The sequence below is a fragment of the Medicago sativa genome, chromosome 6, assembly GCF_051527215.1.
Source record: "Medicago sativa cultivar Bolivia chromosome 6, Bolivia_mono, whole genome shotgun sequence".
Lineage (NCBI taxonomy): Eukaryota > Viridiplantae > Streptophyta > Magnoliopsida > Fabales > Fabaceae > Medicago > Medicago sativa.
In genome coordinates, this window is record NC_140754.1 from 9,681,603 (window position 1) to 9,703,052 (window position 21,450).

General features: G+C 32.3%; 2 pseudogenes; both read right to left on the reverse strand.

The window, feature by feature from the left end:
• Positions 1 to 1,495: 1,495 nt before the first annotated feature.
• LOC146912655 (UDP-glucose 6-dehydrogenase 1-like) lies at positions 1,496 to 7,257 on the reverse strand (annotated as a pseudogene).
• A 1,508-nt stretch (positions 7,258 to 8,765) lies between these two features.
• On the reverse strand, positions 8,766 to 19,796 carry LOC146912656 (UDP-glucose 6-dehydrogenase 1-like; annotated as a pseudogene).
• Positions 19,797 to 21,450: the final 1,654 nt, after the last annotated feature.

Sequence of the window (21,450 nt, forward strand, 5' to 3'; positions counted from 1 at the left end):
ATTGATTTTTTAATACATTAATAGGTACTCTATTTAAAATAAAAAATAATAAGTGGTTGTAGTTGAAAAGTAAAATATTATTTAGTCTACATTAATTTTTCAAGCTTTCATTGTAATATTATTTTGATTGGTTAATCCCTGTAACAAAAAAAAAAAAAATCACTGTCACTTATCTTAAGATGAAATTTAATTTAATTAAAAGTATAAATTATGAAACAAAAAATTTATATGTTGAATTTTCTTTTTCTTCTTTGACTTCAGACCTCCTCTCTCTCTCTCAACACCATCTTCAATATCAACATCATCTTACGTTAGAACTTCATCTTCCATCAAAGCTTCATCTTCTGTCATCACCCCTTCAAAACATAAAACCAAAACAGGCAGATGCCAAAAGTGACTCTCGGCACTATGCATTTGCGGTACAAAATGAATCATTGATGCTATCTTTGAATTGATAGAATGTAATAAAGTGGTAAATAATTGGCCAAAATGGAATGGAGTGTTAAATAGTTAGATTCTATTGTTTGGATTTGTATAAAATAAATAGATTAAAATATAGTACAATAAAACTCATTCCATCCCATACCATCCAATCCTTCAATTTTCCATTCATCCCAAAGTTACAAGTTACTTACTCTGAAACAAAAAGTTACAAGTTATTCGCTATAAGCTCAAAAGTCGATCTACCCAAAAGAAGAGTTTTAGTGTGTAAATTGATATGGAAATGTGATGAATATTATCCAAATAAGCCAAATACTTCTTTGAATCAAACTTGAAGCCTCAAATTATGAATTAAGAAAAGGAAGTAATGTTTTAAGCCATGAATGAGAGACTTACCAATTGAATGAACAATGCAACTAATGTTTTAAGATTCAATGGAGTGCTGGTTTTCTCATATTATCATATATTTTCTGAAAATCACAGTGATACAGCCACATTTGCAATTGCAAAAACCTAAACTATCTTAATGTTGCAATCCAGATCGCACCATAGGCCTTTATTTAAAGGACTAAACTTAGACACAGTGTGTATAGTACTGTTCTTACTTTTCCTGAAAGATTTTCACATCCATCCAAATTGTTGGTGACAGTTAAACTATCTTTACGTTGAGAATGGTAGGAACAATTTCTATAGCACAGTACCGAAGTTTTATAACCTTTTAAAAGCATGGTGGAAAGTATTTTCATCATTACATTCATATATCATATGTGCATGTCTAATACAATTTATTTTCCCCAATGTAGTTAGGGGCCATGTACCCCTTTGCAAGAGACCATTCAGATAAAACTTCCTTCATGCAAGAGCTTTACCTTCGGGATTCAATAGCAGCATCAGCTCGAAAAGGGCCAGGCCTTCGTTACCGCCTTCTTGCATTTTTGTGGATTGCTTGTTTTATACATACACCATTATATCGTATATCAAAGGGCTTCAAAACAGAACACCTCAACATTTAATTGAATAACTTATTATACAAGAAACAGAAAATTGTTGAAGATCTACAAACTATTATTCAGAATCAACAAAATCACAACGAATAATTTGGCCGTTAACATGACACCATACCGAGAAAGATTAAAAGTTGGATAGAATATTGAATAAAATACACAATGTAAGGAAATGGGGTGTCTAATGAGATGCTTCATATGTGTACTAATAAAGAGAAGCAAAGCAAAGGTTATATATACTCTCCAACAAATCTAAGTTCTTTTATGTTACTATGAGTGGAAGTGAGGGCATTATTGGCAAAATGGTTGAATTCACATTCAATTCCCATGAATTCAAAGGTCATTTTAGACATCAACATGTTAATTAGATAAAAAAAATAAAAAAAAAGCCTCTTGTAAATTCATAACAGCCAAACAGTATTGAGTTGGCAGTACAAAGAAACATAGTGATAATTTCATTCATAGACAACATTGTTGTTTCTCAATAAATCATGATGCTGAAATAGTACATCTTCTTATTTCTTAAGGTACTTATGTGGTCATTATAAATTCAATGTTCACAAATGAGGTATGTTTTGCATTGTAGATCCCCATTTTACTTCTGGCAAACCATTACACTCACAAATGTAAACCAGGTTTAATATATCTTATTTGAAAGCAAGAACCACCAAAACCGACACTTGCATTTTAGAAATTCGGTCAGTTTCCTGAATCAGTACCGACAACATAGGAAACTTGGTTAACATTTGCCACGGTAGCTTCGCAAAGTGCTGACATTGCATTGACAAAAGAAATTCTCTGAGAATAAATTTTATTCAATGTTTGAATCACTTTTTCGCCTTCTGGGGTTTCTATGCCTCAAATGAGAACTCTGTTTGGATTGAAAAGGTCTTGAATTGCAGTTCTTTCGGCGAGAAATTCGGAATTCGATAAAATCTGAAATTTGATATCTTTTGCATTGTGTGTATTTTGTTTATAGCTGCTGTAATTTTGACAGAAATAGTTGATTTCTCTACAACAATTTTGTCGAAGTTTGACAAATTGGCAATCATCTGAGCTGCACTTTCCCAATAAGTCAAATCTGCTGCTTTTCCAACTCCAAGACTGCGAGTTTTCGTTGGTATATTTACAGATATAAACACTATGTCAGCTTCATAGACATGTTTTTCGACATCAATGCTGAAGAAAAAGGTTCTTTCTGCGACATTGCTTTACTACATCATCATCATGATCCGGCTCATAGATAGGAAGTTGATCATGATAGTTTTACATAACATACAGTCAGAGTGAAGTTTTGGTCAGGTTTTGATTCTTAATATTGTGGAGAAAGGCGATCAAAATGCAGCCGATGCTGCCTCGTCTGCAATCACATGATGGTTTCAACAATATCAAAAAACGCTATATTACGCGGTCACAAACCTTTGTTTAAAACCCCTCGATTATTTGCTCATTTTCTTCTAGAATCACAAAACAATTACCGAGAGCAACAAAGATCGTAGAAGAATTCAGATTTATATAAAACATGCAATCTATATTGATGATGACATTAACTTCCTTCCATGACCACAAGTTGACCGATAGTCACTACATATTTAGAGTCATAGTTTGTCCCACATCGAAAGTTTGTGAAACTTAGAGATGTAAACTGCCATTATAAATAAAGCCTACAAAACTTTGTCAAGTAATACAAAATTGAAATGGGTTTCTAGGGCATGAAAGACACTTAGGCATTAAGGTTTTTCTCATCTTCAGAAAATGTTATCCAACCTTTTCAGAGGATAAAAAATTCTTAATATCTATTAGTTTTTTGTTTATTTGTGGAAATGCCTATGCTCCACTGTAATAATTACTAGTTTAATATTAATTTTTAAACTAGATTTGCTGATACTCAATTTTGTGTGAATTCTTCACAATATGCTGATATGCAATATTGCGTGATTTCTTCACATATTTGGAAGTTCCTTAAAAACATAAATAAAGCATTGTAATATTAACTTTTTAAATCAGATAAGCATTTTTTTTCTTTTCTGACTTAGAAAGAAATTAAGATATTAATGAAAGATCAATTGGGTCAATGCTTGTATATGTAGTAAAAAAATGAGTCATATCTCCAACATAACTAGCCTTAATTTCACCAGCCTGCATATCACTAATTGATTTCATATTAATTGCAATTATTTGCATTAACCATTTTTCAATTCTAGCATAATACTAGCTAGTACCTTTTGCAGATTACAGTCCTTCGTAAAAAAAATATTTATATATGTAATTTTTTTTGTCAAGTAGTTTAGTGGCTGAAACTTACACATTTTAAATGTGGAAAAATGAAAAGTTCAACGTTCGAACTCCTCCAACCTTTACATATATTATATAATGTCTCTAATAACTGAGATAAGCTTACTGAAATATTATGCATATCAATTGTAAATTCATAACAACAGCCAAACAGTATTGAGCTTGCAATACAAAGAAACACATATAAAACATAGTGATAATTTCATTCAGACAACATTGTTGTTGCTCAATAAATCATGATCCTGAAATAGTAGATCTTCATCATGTGCTTATGACCATGTTATTTTAGAGTTGGTTTTTGTTTTGTCCTAAAGTTCTTAGGCAATCACGTCATAGTTACTCTTATGTGGTCATTGTAAATTCAATGTTCACTTCTATAATGAAAGAACTTGTGTACTCTTATAATCATCAAATTTCTAATGATTTTCTTTACAAGTTTAACTTCTTAGATCACTCATCCTATTACTATTTATGTGCAAGCACACTTAATTGCGGAGTTCTAATGGGATGCAGTGCATTAGTGTTGGTATGATCGCACCTTCAAAATAAAATAATTTATACGCCAGGAATAATTTCTTTTAGCTAATATAATTTATATGCTCTTTCTTCTCTACTCACAAACATAACTTTTTTTTTTTAAGAACTCACAACATAACAAGAAAAAAAAATCAACTGATAGTTTTTTTTAATAACAAATAAAAATTCATTAGATAGAATTTTTTTATTGACAAATGTTAGTGGCAATATTCGAACCATGTACCTTTACTCTTTACCTGTCACATAAAAATGATTATGTTAAACCCTTAGCTCAACCAAATAAGCTACTCATCCCCCAATTGTTAGTTCTTTTAAAAACCACATTCCTACCTGTCACATAAAAATGATAGTCCGATTGTCACAACAAAATTGATAATATTAGTAGTAATAACACTAATTGTTAACTTCATTCTCTATGTATCGCAAAAATGAATTTCACTCTACTAGTATATGTTTAAAAATTATTAGTAATAGTATGTGCTTTGTGAAACATATGGAGAGCGATAGCTAGTCCCACATGGGACGTTTGAGAAGCTCAGAGATGTAAACAACCATTATAAATAAATAAAGTGTAGAACACAATGTTATCTAACACACAAGTGAGATGCAAGTAGAAAAATGCTATGCGGCATTGTCACATGCACGGCCTTTTAGAAAGTACTTTAGACTTTTAAAGAGGTGGTGTGTGGGACAATCCGAGTGGTTTTTTCTTTAAATAGTTGAAAGAATTTTTTTTAGTTGTTTCAAAGAATATTATAAGTTAGTTTAATAAATCCTTTGGTTGTTTTAATGAGAGAGAAAGTGTCAGGAATAAGGATCAAGTATACATCAATTTGACATATTTGCAATGTCTCCTCCTATTAAAAGAGCTAGAGGTTTTAACTTTTAAAACTAGTTTTGTTGTTATATATGTAATTTCATGTGACTATGTGCTGAATGTATTCATTGATCAAAACCAATGCTTGCATTTCAGTCTGATTCTTGATAACATAGGAAACTTTCATAACATTTTCGCCGGTAAGTGCTTACATTGCATTGACAGATAAAATTCTTTGAGATAAGAAAGCATTAGCAGCTAACTTAGAAAGTTTGGCTGACCAATGATTTTTTGTCAAGATCTTTCCCTCAGGAATCCATTGAGATTAACTTTTTTCATAGTTTGAATCTCTTTTTCTCCTTCCGGGGCTTCTCTACCTACAATGAGAACTCAGTCGGGATTGAAACTGGTCTTAAATTGCAGTTCCATCAGCAAGGAATTCAGGATTAGACAGAATTTGAACCTTTTCTCTACAGCTTCAGCAATTTTGACAGGAATAGTTGATTTCTCTACAACAATTTTGTCGTATTTTGAAACATCAGCGATCATTCCAGCCGTGCTCTCCCAATACGTTAAATTTGCGGTTTTGCGAGTTCTAGATCCCCAGTTTTCGTTGGTGTGCTTACAGATACAAAAACAATGTCAGTTTCATAGACATGTTTTTGAACATCAGTGTTGAAAATAAGGTTCTTGCAGCGACATTGCTTTACTACAATCAAGACCTGGCTCATAAATCGAAAGTTGATTGCTATTCCAGGCTGCAATGTACGATTTCGAGATATCGACGACAGCTGCTTGAATTGATGGACATCTAAATGCAAATGCAATGACTGCCACTCAATCATATATTATTTTAATTGGTTCTTTAAAATTTGACGGTGATTCTCACATTTATGCAATTAGAGATAAAATATGACAGCCTAAATTGCATGTTTGTGCACATTCTATTTTGATCCAACGAAAGTCGACTATATGAATGCGTGAGATTGTGATTGTGTGTAATCTGAATCTAACATTCACTCGAGAAACAAAACAATTTAGGATATTTCTATGTCTTTAAATGGGTCCCCTGGACGATGTGATTGGTACTACATATTAGTTGTTCCTTAAACTAGATACCAAGTTTAAAAAAAATAACTTGAGATTTATTTAACCCAAAATTACACAAGATCCATGAAATTACGAAAGGGTTTCCAAACAGAACACCCAACAACATAATTGAATAACTTACCATACAAGAAACATAAAACTGAAGATATACAAATTTTACACAAATCAATAACTACCACTCAATCATTATCATATTAAAGGATGATTCAATTATTCAAACCACCAATGAGTGATTTATCTATTAAAGGATGATAAGGATAAAATCTAGATAAAAAATGATGCAGTATAAGCTCAAACGCAATTTGAACTACCATATGAAAAAATGGTATAAGCTAGTGAAAAAAATAATATATGTTGTTGAGGAAATGAACATCGCCAAACAAATCTATTATACGTTTATATGTTATAAGCTACTTGTATAAGATCATAAAGGATCTTTTCCAGATTGTAATTTCGAATTCATCCGTGAGAATGCAACAATATTAAATCATATGAGAGAGTTTTGTCATCTATTGTGGTCCTACTCATCTATTGTGGTCCTACTTGTATAACATTTTTTCAAATGAGAAACTTTTTTCCCTGCCTCCAATGTGAACTCAGTTTGGATTGAAAAGGTCTTGAATTGCAGTTCCTTCAGCTAGGAATTCAGGATTTGACAGAATTTGATCCTTTTCTCTATAACTACATTTTTGACAGGAACATTTGATTTCTGTACATCAATTTTGTCAGATTTTGAGACATGGGCGATATATCATCCGAGCCACGCTCTTCAAACAGGTCAAATCTGAGGCGCTGCCAGCTCCAAGACCGCGAGTTATCGTCAGCGTGTTGACGGATACAAAACCTATGTAAGATTCATAAACATGTTTTTCAACATCAGTCAGTGCTAAAGAAAAGGTTCTTATAGCGACATTGCTTTAATACATCATCAAGATCGGGATCATAGATAGGAAGCTGATCGTTGTTCCACGCTGAAATGTGCGATTTTGAGTTATCAGCGACGTTGACTTCAATGGATGTGCACTTAAATGCAATGACTACCAATGCAGCAAATAATCATTTTTCCTTCACAGTGGTGTTGAGGTGTATCAGTAAGTAATTTTCTTTAAGAATCACAGCACATTCCATCAAGTCACAACAAAGGATAGTCCGACACTCAGTATATAGAAGTAAACTATTGGTAGTCCCACATTGGAAGCTTTTGAAGCTTGTAGAGGTAAACTATGTTATAAATAAACGAGCACAAGTATTGTGTGATAGTAACTGGAGCACCCTCTGGAGTGGAGTGATAATCTAAACCTTAGTTTCGCTTTAGTTAATTTTTTTGACATAAGTCAAAATTAATTTGTGTTTCCCCCTGTAAGAATCTTCAAATGTAATTTAAATTAATTAATTATATTTGAAGATTTTATATGGAAAACATAAATAAAACTAGTTTCTAAATTCTAAATTTTTAGATTAGTTTTTTCTTTTGTTATTTGTGACTTTTTCAAATTTTAATTATAATATGAACTCTCTTTCTTTGGAATAAAAATAATCAATTGTGGTAGTTGAAAAGTCAATACATATGGAAAAAAGTTTAGTCCATATATATCAAATTTTCAATTACTCTTTTCAATTAACCTCTTTGCTTATATTACTTTGGAGTTGAATATGCGCAAAATCAAACATTGCATTCATTCGAGAAACAAAACAACAGCTTGAGACTTTTGATCGAACTTTATATGGATGTTCAGTAGTTGAATGTGGAATTGGTCCCTTAGATTAGCCGTTACTTGACCGAATATCAAATTTTTAATAAAAAAAGAAAGAAAGAAAAACAACTTAAGATTTATTCAACCATTGATCACACAAGATCCAAAAAATTCCAAAGGATTTCAAAATTGTAGTGGATCGTGAACAATGTGGAGGATTCCGCCAGAATCGCGACTGAATTGTAGTTTCAACAACATCAAGAACCGTTATGTAGTCTTAGCCTGATATTTATACACACATCCCCTAAAATTATAGGCTATTATTCCCCAATCATTTTTTGTACATCCTAGACAGGAACATCTTTGAGAACTCAGCATGATATTTTTAAAATTAAAGACTTAGCAAAACTTTTGTAATCTTCTAAGATTGTATCAATGGTGTCTATTTTGGTATTGGTGGTCAATGGTTATTTCAGTAAGATTGGAGATTAGACACTATTTCATAATTATTTGTCTAAGTAAAACTTAGTGTAGGCCTTTCTTTTTTCATAATGTAGAAATCTCCCAAACATTCACCAATCTCTGATTGTAACATATTAATGCAAAGAAAATAAAAAATAAAGAGTATTTTGTAAATTCATAACAGCCAAACAGTATTGAATTGCAGTACAAAGAAACACAACATAGTGCCTCCAGCTTTCCCATAAAATTGTGAAAGAAAAAAATTAATAAAATTGAATCAAACTTTAAGCCTCGAATTTTGACTTGAAACCATGAAGTACTGAAGTTTTATGACACAACATACATATCTTTGAGCCATGAATCAAGCGGCTTACCATGTGGTTTTTTCATATTATCATCAATCTTCTAACAATCTGCATCTTCTATTGCCTCAAAATCATCCCAAACCACACTCACATTCTTCTCACTTGAAAGAATAGTTGGCTGCAATGAATAGGATGGACGCAATCAAATTTAAGCACGTCAATAGCCGGCGTCTCCCTTGTATCACAGGTATCATTCTTGAATGCAAATCCTAAACGAGCTACCTTTTCATCATCAACTGCTATGAACATCGATGCAACAACACAATTCACAAACAGACTCTTCTAAGAATCAAATATTCAGCAACTTAAGGTAAATCATTACACTCCCAAATGGAAACCAGGTTCAATATATCTTTCTAGAAACAAGAACCGCTGTGGAGAATCTTGATCAAATGCAGATGATGTTGAATCGCGACAGCATTGTAGTTTCAATAACCTCAAAAACCGGTATATCACGGCTATCACGATCACAAACATTTATCTAAAACCCTCCAATAACTTGCTCAACTTCTTCTAAAATCTTAAAACAATTACAACAACAAAAAAACCATAATAACCCAGATGTGTAGTTTGCTAAAAATAAAAAAAAAATTTGAAACTCAACTGATATTTCTTTTAAAAAACCACATTCCCAAAAATTATTATGATTAGTAGTAGTAAGTAATAATTGTTAACTTCATTCTATGAAGTATTAATTTACGTTTAAAATAAAAAAAAATTGTTAACCACATGTGGGCTTTGTTAAAGCAATAGCTTAGCTAGTCCCACATCGGAGGTTTTAGAAACTCAGAGAGGCAAACAACCATTATAAATAAAGCCTACAACGTTCTCCAAATGTGAAGTGCATTCTCATTCTCATTCTCATTCATGTAACAAAATATTACTCTGTATGGGATGTCAACTTTATGGAAAGAAAAAAAAAAGTTGAGTGTAATTCTTTTTTATAAAGAGAATGGCAATTCAATAAACCTTTTTTGATTCCATGGGTTGCCATTTCATACTGTGTGTTTATTTTTAAAAAAGTAAAAAGTAAATGAAATTTTTAAGTTTTTTTTAAGGGAAACCTTTTAATTTTTAAAAGCTTAAAATAATAAAAATTAGTTTTTGGCTTTTACTGAATCATATAATAAGATATGCACACGTGCTTTGTTTTGCTGGAGCACTCTCGTGATAATCTCCACCTTAGTTTTATTTTAGTTATGATTTTGACGAAGTCAAAAATAATTTATGTTGTTTCTGAATAAAATGCTCCTAATGTAATTATAATTGATTAAATTAATTACGTTTGAGTTTTTCTTCAGAAAAACATAAATACAAATAGTTTAATTCTAATTTTTTAGACTATTTTGTTATTTTGGAATATTAAATAATCAATGGTTGTAGTTGAAAAGTAAAAAATTTATTTAATCTCTTTTTTAAAATCAATGGTCATTCTAAAATTTGATGGAGTACTAAGTAATATTGAATCATTTTTTTTTAAAAAAAGACTAAATCTATGGTGTCTATTTTGGTGTTGGTGGTTATTTTGGTAAGTTTATAGATTAGACCTAAGACCTTTAACGGACTTTAGAATCTGTGTCAAAGTTCATGTGTTTTTTTTTTGTTACATTTTCTTCATATGTGTATTTCCCAAACATTCACCAATTTGAGATAGAAGCATGTTAATATTTTTTTAGACGAAGTCTCACACATTACTCATTTAAACTTATGCGTTCCAGATTTGAATTTAAGTAAAGGTGTTCAACTTAGTAATATCATATTGTCAGTTGAGATATGTAAGCCACTTGAATAAGCAATGACCATCGACGACATTCCCTCCGTAAAAAATAAATGATTACTTTCTCATATTATATCGTAATGAAGATTCTTAAACTCATCCCATTGAGTTAAAATACAAACACCATTTAATTTACATTTTTGTTACACTCACATTCTTCTCATTCAAAGGACTAGTTGGCGACAAACAAGTGAATAGGATGATCCAAACCAAATTTATTCAACCTCAACTCCCTTTGTATTTGATCCTAGACCTGAGGATCAAATATATGCAAACACGCTTTATCACCCAGTAGCCCTCTACAAGCGTCAGTAACTACCGGCACCTCACTTGTATTATCGGTATCTTTCTTAAATGCAAATCCTAACATAGCTATCGTTTTGGTTACGACTGTGCTAAACATCGACTCAACCACCCGATTTAGAATGAAACGGTCTTCAATTGAGAAGGTCTTCAATTGTAGTTCCTTCAGCAAGGAATTCAGGATTTGATAGAATCTGAAATTTGAGAAATAATTTCAACGCAGCTAAAATCTCCACCTGATCAAGAAACTTACTAGTTTAGAGTTTAAAAAAAATGATCAAAAACTGTTTGATATTTGCACAATTATATCTCGATACAACAACCATTGAAATGTTGACGGTAAAAATGCGTGGAAATGTGACAAAGCAACTTCTGATAACATAAGATCCAATGAATTCCATGGTGCTTCAAAACAGAACACACAACATAATTGAACCAAATATAAAAAAGTGAACAACTTAATACACAAGAAACAGAAAATAGTTGTAGATCTACAAACTTTTACGTAAATCAAAATTAAACTCATTAATCAACAAGAACTAACTACACTCAATCAAAACCCACAATGATTCAACTGATAGCATGATACCATAATGAAAAAGGTTCAAAATTTTATAGAATATTGAATAAAATACATAATGTGAGGAAATGGAGTGTCAGTTAATGTGAGAAAGAAATTAATAAAATACGTAGATTTTACTTTGCAATTAAGTAAAATGTTTGTTGTCACTTTTTTTTATGACTAAAATGTGCTTTCTCAACAATTGCCAGTCCCACATCGGAAGGTTTTGAAGCTTATAGAGGTCAACTATTTTATAAATAAGCGCACACAAATGTTATGAGATAGTAACGATTGGTCAAAGTTGCTGGAGTATTTTCTGGTGTATATTCTCCACCTTAGTTAGTTTTATTTTAGTTTTCTCTTTTTGACAAAAGTCAAATATAATTTATGCTTTTTTTTGTAGAACTTGAAATATATTTTAAATTAATTTATATATATCTCAAGTTCTTCAAGAATGCTTAAATATAAGAATAGTTTAATTCTTTTTCTCTTTTTTTTTTGTAAAGAAACTCGAGCAACAAAACAAAGGGGTGCCTACTGATAAAAAGAAAGTACCAGAGAGATAGTGAGATGCTTATATGTCTGATAATAAAGAGAAGCAAAACAAAGGTTATATAAATGTGATTAACAAAATGGAAAAACTTTCTCTGTGCAAGGGCTGTTTGGTGGAAAGATCTGTTCGTTTGTATTTCAACTTCAAGAGGGAAAATGAAGGCATGATTGGAAATGAAGGCGGTCGTAACTTGTTAACAAATCCACACTTACTACTTTACCTTCAAAACAATAATTATAGCATTCCATAATCCAACATGATAGAGCTGTAATAAAATCACTGTTGTTTTTGGATTTCTAAACTGTTGTATTTGAATTTCCAAATTCTATTATCTACCGAAGTTGTTACTAGGTTGAGTCACGACCAGGTCGCTCTCTTTAAGACGTTTCGTGGCACTACCCAAAATTGTGCAAGGTAGACTATCAATCATGCCGCCTCCAGGATAAAACAAACCCAGCTACAACTGTGCGGTTAACTACTGCACCGTAGAAACCCGTTCGAGAATTACACCTTCAAATATGGTACTAAGACCACTCTTTAATACTGAAACCACTTTAATATAGTATTATTACCATTCTATTATGGTGCTAAGACCACTCAAATAACACTCTTAATTCCGAAGGGACAGAAAGGAGTAGAAAAAGAAGAATGACTTGTTAAACAAGTCGAAGGAGGGAGAAGAGAGGAAAGACTCGTCAACACAAGTCAAGAAAGGGAGAAGAGAGAAAGAGTTCCCGACAACTGAATGAAACTCTTTGGTGTGTGGAATGCACTGTGAGCTCTCTATTTATAGAAAAAATTCACAACTAATAAGTGAGAAACTTTGGGAACAAGTAATACATTACTTTGTCATTAAGTAATTCACATATTAGATCTAGTACAAAAATATCTCAATTGAGTACCAAAATATATTATATTTAGTACAAAAATATATTATATTATGTACCAAAATATATTTCAGATCAAGCACTAAAATATATTAGATTGCCTACCCAAATATTTCAAATTGTGTTCCAAAATATTCTAGATTGCGTTTCAAAAATATTTTAGCAAAACTTGGGGACTAAGAAAGCACTTTCTAATAACGATTAAATTAATTATTTAATTTATCATTTCCAAATAATAAAATATATATCAATATATATTTTTCTCTAGTGCTTATGTAACCCCATTAATTAGAGGTACACCCCCACTATATAAACACTACTAATGTGTGTGTTCCATCCGATGTGGGACTTCCACTTTTTTCAATTCACACAACACTAGTTCTACCCAACATGGGAATTTGTGTTTAGTCTTTTTACTCAATTTCCACACATGTTCCAACAATCCCCCACTTGAATTTAAAAAATGGTTTCATAAATAATGTCAAAAACGTCTCCATAAGATTTGCTAGAAAACAAAGGTGTCGCCTACAACTTGAACCTCTGCATAGCGAGTAAAATTCTGATTAACAAGAGTTGCTTACAGCATTGAACTCTATCTCAGACATAGAACCCACACACAAACCTTTTCATAAGGAGTATTCTAAAAGCCCGTGCGTTTATGGCCTTGCACGTGTATCCCGGTTTTAACGAACGCTCTAGGTATTCTGCCCCGAATTCCAAAGGAACCGGCCCTTAGTTCCACATTTGTATAGGTGAGTCTATCAAGAGTACTCCTGTAGCTATGTACTCCACTCCAAATAGAGTATAGATATCATTAAGAGTTTCTATTATCTCATCCTTCTATCGCTGCAGGAATCATGCTTTCTTACTTTTATCATAGCATGTTCTATCACTTGTGACCTTTTATTACCCATTGAACATATTTCTTGGGATCTCCAGTCATGTAGGTCGGGTTACCATCACTTGTGACCTTTGGGCATTAGTCCCATCCTATTGGATGTGTTTAGGACTTTCTTTTTAGTAATTCCTTTCGTCAAAGGATTGACTAATTCTTTATCAGTACGTACATGATCTACTTTAACCGTTCCTTTTGAGAGTAGCTAGCTCTCTAATACTTTATGTGTTCGTGACTTAATAATCGTCTCTTACCATTGTGGTAACGATTCTCAATTTTGTAATAGCTGCAGACTATCACAATAAATTAACACTTCTGGAAACGGTTTTACCCACTAAGGGTTCTTAGCTAGCAAGTATCTTATCAACTTGCTTCTTCACTAGTTTTCTCTAGTGTTCTCATCCCAGATACATTCCATATTGGACTGAGTCCATATCATTTGTTTTAACAAACAACTCCTCCAGTGAAGCTCATTATGCAAACACTGGTCGCTAAACACTCATCTGAAAGATGTTCTATCTTGTACCATTTAAGTACAATAGGTTACTCCTAGTCAAGTAATCATCGAGTCATAGTCTTCTTAAGGCACCTCATGACTCTTTCTATAGAGTGGCAATGCTTCTCATCCGTCTACTAGTAAACTTGCACAAGAGTTTTACGACATCGGCAATGTCGGGTCTAATACATTTAGTGGCATACCTAAGTATTGCCAATGATGCTCACATTTCTTTTTCTAACTCCATCTCAAGTGTTCTTACACTTGATCATAATATATGATTGCAAGTTTACGGTGAAATAATTACATTTCCTTAAGATCTTCTCAACTTTGTGAGATTTATCAAAAAAGTTCTCTTTTCTGATCTAGTAATCTTGAAACCAAGAATTACTTCAACTTTGTCTAGGTCTTTCTTATCAATGTTGTTGATAAACAATGATTTCACATAATTCATAACATAAATCTTTAAATCAAATATGAGCAAGTCGTCTTTATAGAGACATATGATCGTGCAAATATTATTTGTCACTTTCATTCACTTTATACTCATTCGATAGCATTAGAATGCCAAATTTTTCATGTCATTCCTTAAGAGTTTATTTTAGACCTCACAAAGAATTATCTAACTTACAGACTTTGTTTTCTTGTCCATGAATCGGAAAACGTTCAGGTTGTTTCATATAGATTTCTTCTTCTAATTCACCAAAAAAAAGGCAACTTTCACATCCATTTGGAGCACTATCGAGTTACGAACAGCGGCTAAAGGGACTAGTACTTTCATGGATATGATTCTAGTGACTGGTGAATGAGTATCGAAGAAGTCTATATTTTTCTCTTTGTCTAAAACCTTTGACTACAAGGAGGGTCTTGTATTCATCAACCGTACCATCAGGTTTTAGTTTCTTTTTCCGAAATCCAAATACAACCGATTGGTTTTGCAACTATGAGACAAGTCAACTAAGTGTCATGTTTTGTTAGACTCTAGAAAATTCATTTCATCGTTTATTGCTTTTTCCCATAATTCAGCATCCATTGAGGATATAACTTCTTTAAGGCTTAATGAATCTTCTTCCAATGTATAAACCAAGTTCATACGCTTTAGCAATTTTAGCTTTCTTACCTCCTTGAGGTTCTATAACATCTCGTATGATGTTTTCATAACTATTTCTAATTACATGAATGTGATTAGATATAGTGCCCCCACTAGTTCTTAATTTTTTAGAAGGGAATTTATTTTGCCCCCACTAGTGCCCCCACTATTCTTTAGTTAAAGGGGTAAACATTTACATAAAAATCGACATCTTTTAAATTCTATGATCACTTTAACATTTAGGTCATAAAACCTATATGTTTCGTTATTTATCGCATACCCGATGAAAACACATTCATAAGCTCTACTAGTGAGTTCAACTCTCGGGGTCCAGAATCCAAATATAGTTCAGACAATCCCAAGTTCAAAAATAAGACAAGTTAGATTGTCTTTTCTTCAAAAATTTCTTAATTAGAATTTTTGTTCTTAGACTTGGGTACTCTATAAATTTCAATTTTTGTTATAAAAATTGAACATTCAAGCATATCAATTTTATTTTCCAAAATTCACAGTCATCAATAAATATGATAAAAACATCATTTTATCATTTCTAATTTTTGTGTCATCAAATTCACACATATCATAATTTATTATGTTTAGAGATTCATATTCTCTAAATTCTGATTTATATGAACTTTTGGTTCATATATCTTGACTGCAATAAATAAAATTGTCTAATCATATAACGTTGGAATTAAGTCCAAGTTACTCAAGTTTAAAATTAAACACTTGTTCGTGATCAATTTTGATATGTCAAATATTAAAATCACATGACTAAAATAGAAGGAGAACATGTTAACCGGTGCCCACGGGGCACTGGTTAAGGAAACCAAAAAAAGAAAGTTTTAAATTGAAAAATTAACTTTGTTGACTTTTAAAGGATTAACAACACAATTTCCAATGCAATACATACTATATTTGCTTCTTAACCAGTGCCCCCGGGGCACTGGTTAACATTTCCCTTTTAATTTTGAACATCAATGCGAAGTCTTTTCCTAACAAGAGTCAATGGTACACAAGTCTCTCTTTAAGTCTGAGTAAACTCAGTCTTATTCAATAAAATCTGAAATTCAGATTCTTTCTTAATTTTATACGAAACATTTGGAAGAAATATCTCATATAATTCTAGTTCATAAAAAATTCAGTGTGGTTCATAATGATCATATCATTCCAACTGTTCTATAAAGTAGCCTTGTTTAGAACAAGACCGATCAGCTTTGCACAATTGCTTTTTATCATAATGACTTTATGTTACTGATTAAAAAAAAAATAAGCAACACGTAACTACGTGTCACTAAGTTTCAGCCGGAAACTTTTGGTTCATCAAAACAAAATAACTCACATTATTTTTTTTTGCGGTCCAACCATTTTTCATATGTTTTGCAACAAACTCATCCGTTTTATCATTATTAATGATTAATGATAATCTTAATCAGTATTCACAATAAATTTAAAACAGATACAGATCTGTGTACGTGAATTTCTTAGTGTTGTTGTTATAACAACAAACACTTCTTTGTTTCAGTCGAAAGATGTATTTCTTATAGCTTGATTTATCCTTCTTGTATTTAGGGACGATTGAACCTCAATAAGTAACTTCTTCAGTAGATATAGCAGATCGAAAAGTCTTAAAATTGTTGTTTTTGGATTTCCAAACTGTTGTATTTGGATTTCCAAATTCTATTATCTACCGAAGTTGTTACTAGGTTGAGTCACGACTAGGTCGCTCTCTTTAAGACGTTTCGTTGCACTACCCAAAATTGTGCAAGGTAGACTATCAACCACGCCACCTCCAAGATAAAACAAGCCCAGCTACAACTGTGCGGTTAACTACTGCTCCGTAGAAAACCGTTCGAGAATTACACCTTCAAATATGGTACTAAGACCACTCTTTAATACTGAAACCACTTTAATATGGTATTATTACCATTCTATTATGGTGCTAAGACCACTCAAATATGATCTTTCCACCATTCTAACCTTTAAGTTCTCCAAACTATCAATATGGTACTATGACCACTCAAATATGGTGTTACCACCATTACTCCTCAAATAGAAAAATATTGTTATAATATTTATATACCGTTAAGATCATTCTTGATTCCGACGGGACATTATTATTCCAAATAGGGACTATGATCTTAAAAGTACTCTTTATTCCGAAGGGACATATATTACCGAAGAGACTATGTTTTTAAGACCATTCTTAATTCCGAAGGGACATTAAACCGAAAAAGGGACTATGGTCTTAATAACACTCTTAATTCCGAAGGGACAGAAAGGAGTAGAAAAAGGAGAATGACTTGTTAAACAAGTCGAAGGAGGGAGAAGAGAGGAAAGACTCGTCAACACAAGTCAAGAAAGGGAGAAGAGAGAAAGAGTTCCCGACAACTCAAAGAAACTCTTTGGTGTGTGGAATGCACTGTGTGAGCTCTCTATTTATAGAAAAAATTCACAACTAATAAGTGAGAAACTTTGGGAACAAGTAATACATTACTTTGTCATTAAGTAATTTACATATTAGATCTAGTACAAAAATATCTCAATTGAGTACCAAAATATATTATATTTAGTACAAAAATATATTATATTATGTACCAAAATATATTTCAGATCAAGCACTAAAATATATTAGATTGCCTACCCAAATATTTCATATTGTGTTCCAAAATATTCTAGATTGCGTTTCAAAAATATTTTAGCAAAACTTGGGGACTAAGAAAGCACTTTCTAATAACGATTAAATTAATTATTTAATTTATCATTTCCAAATAATAAAATATATATCAATATATATTTTTCTCTAGTGCTTATGTACCCCCATTAATTAGAGGTACACCCCCACTATATAAACACTACTAATTGTGTTCCATCCGATGTGGGACTTCCACTTTTTTCAATTCACACAACACTAGTTCTACCCAACATGGGAATTTGTGTTTAGTCTTTTTACTCAATTTCCACACATGTTCCAACAATCACCATCGTCGATACAGCAAATTCCGGAAGCATTCGATGGATTGATGAAAACTCGTGAGTCAACATTGTATTCCAACGACCCTGGATCATGCATCTCCCAAGTGGCAATGTGTCACGATGGTTCTGGGAAGATTTCAACTCCTCCCGATTTTGCTGAACGTTAACATATTTGTTGCACATTGAGTTGACATTAAAACTTTATGGAGTACTTAGTAATATCCAATCAAACTTTTAAAACTTGTTGGAGTAATATTGTATCAATAAGATTGGAGATTAGACACTAGACATATGTGAATATAAACAAAGTTAGTGCAGGCCTTTCTTTTTTCATGTACAAATTTCCCAAACAATCACCAATCTCTGATTGTAACATGTTAATATAAAGAAAATAAAAAAGTAGTAGTAGATCATGATCCTGTAAATTCATAACAGCCAATCAGTATTGAATTGCAGTACATTCAATAAATCATGATCCTGAAATAGTAGTAGATCTTCTTAAGGTACTTATTTTGAAATAGAGTTTAATGTGAGGGAATGTTCTGCAAAATAAGGTTCTTAATTTGAATTTTCATGAACTAACTTCCTCTGCAAATTAACAATGTTTTTCTTTTAAGTGTTGCATTCAAATTTCGGTTTAGATAACAGAAATGAGGTTTCTCTTTTGCACTCGTAGAAAAAAAGTTAAGACTTATTTTCGCCTTTATAATTAGTTAGTATTATAGTGCATGTATGGATTTGCAATAGTGTAACAGAATCATAGCGGGTCACCGTAATTTTGAAAAGCTTCAGTTCGAAACTTCAGCAAAATTATGGTGTCATTGAGGATTTTCTCACATCGTGTTTCCATACATGCAACTATTTCACAACCATATCTAGTTAAATAATTAGACAAGATGAATTAATCACAAAAATGTTGTATCGTGTATATTGAGGGGAAAGTCTAAAGTATCTGTTGTATATGCCTTCAAATCAGAATCTGAAAGTGTTTTAGTTCTGCCTATCACGCAACGTTGAGGAAGTACTCGCGACGTGGATTCTCAAATGATTGCAGGGAGTCCAGCTACTACCTACCTCGCAGTGCAGAGAGAAGGCTCATGACACGGATGCACGATTTGAAGGACTAGTTGACTGCAAATGCATAGGGTGGTCCCAATCATATTGATTCATCCACAAATCAGAATAGCCCTTTACACACATCAATAGACTGCAACCGTAATGTATCACCGCCTCTTTCTTGAATTCAAATCCTAAAACAGCTTACTTTTTGTTAGCAACCGTAATGAACATCGATGCAATAACATGGTTCACGAACTGACTCTTCCGATAGTTGTTAATCTTGATAATTTGTTTCAATTATTCAGCAACTTCTGGTAAACCATTACACTCACAAATGTAAACTAGGTTCAATATATATTTCAGAAAACAAGAACCACCAAACCAACACTCTCATTCAAGAACATCTGTCCTATTCTTTTGTCAGCACCAACAACATAGTAAACTTAGTTAAGTGCTTCGAAAAGTGCTGACATTGCATTAACAAATGAAATTCTTTGAGCTAAGAAAACACTAGCAGCTAATTTATAAATTTTGACTAACCAAAGATTTTTCCCTCGGCAATCCACTGAGAATAACTTTTTTCAAAGTTTGAATCGCTTTTTCACCTTCCGGGGCTTCTCTAACTTCAATGAGAACTCAGTATGGATTGAAAAGGTCATGAATTGCAGTTCTATCAGCAAGGAATTAAGGATTTGACGGAATTTGAACCCTTTTCTCTATAGCTTCAGAATTTTTGACAGGGAAAGTTGAATTCTCTACAACAATATATCCGAGCCGCGCCTTCCTAGTATGTTAAATCTTCTGCGTTTCCAGCCCCAAGACCACGAGTTTTAGTCGGCGTGTTGATGCTACAAACACTATGTCAGTTTCATAGACAATTTTTTCAACATCGGTGCTGAAGAAAAGGTTTTTTCCGCGACATTGTAGATGGGAAGTTGATCCCTGTTCCATGCTGCAATGCAGCGATTTCAAGATATTAACGACGATCCTGTCACGAATTTTCTCTGTCATTATGGTAGTAATTTATGTAGTAGTAATTTTATTACAAGTTAAGTTAGTTTACTTTTATATTTTTGGTGAACAAAAAAGATTTAAAAACGTCGCCTAAGAGATTCGAACTCTCGTGGGGAAGTAATTTATTACAAGTTAAGTTAGTTTACTTTTATATTACAAGCATCTTTGAGAGGAGGAGAGTGTAATTTACTCAAAAATTTAATCGAACTTTAAGCTTCAAATTTTTTACTTAAAAAATGTAGTTATGATTTAGGCCACAGCATGCATATTGTTAAGCCAAGGATCAAGTGGCTTACAAATTGAATAAGCAACATCTGCATTTTTGTTGCTTCATAAGCATCCCAAACTATACTCACCTTCTTCTCATTTGAAGGACTTGTTGGCTGCAAATAAATAATATGGTCCACAATTCCCTTTATATTTGATCCAATTGGTAGCCTACTTTCCCATAATTTATAACAAGTACTATGGGAAAGTATAAAGTATTAAGAAATAATGTTGTGAGGGGAAAAAACATATCAAATCAAGCTTTAAGACCTCAAATTTGAAGTTAAAAAAATGAAGTAATGTGTCTATTATATTGTTGTTTCATGCTTCAGTTTTCAAGCCCTGCTTTGTATGAATGCAACATATCATGTGTATCTATGTATCATGTGTTATGTTGAACCAGATTTGGATCAGACCAAACAAAACCTAACAACAAGACCAAACCAATCCAAATGAAGAGGAGCATATGATCAGCACCATATAAGTAAGTATTAGTGTTTTTTTTTTTTTTTGACAAAGTATTAGTGTTTGTAATGTAATATAATATACATTGAATATATATATGCTCATAAAAACTTACGGTAAAGAGTGATGTGGAGGCACCCGTTAATATTTCCTTAAAAAGAAATTCATTCTATTAATTTACATTCCGTTTAAAAAACAAACTGATATGCACACATGCTTTGTAAAACATATATAGGGCAATAGGTTGTCCCACAACGGACGCTTGAGAAACATAGAGAGGTATACTTCATTATAAATTAAGCCTTAGTCATGGTGTAGGAAAGTGAAATGCAACGCAATCTGATCTAAGAAAAGACTATGCGGCATTGTGAAAGGCTTTGT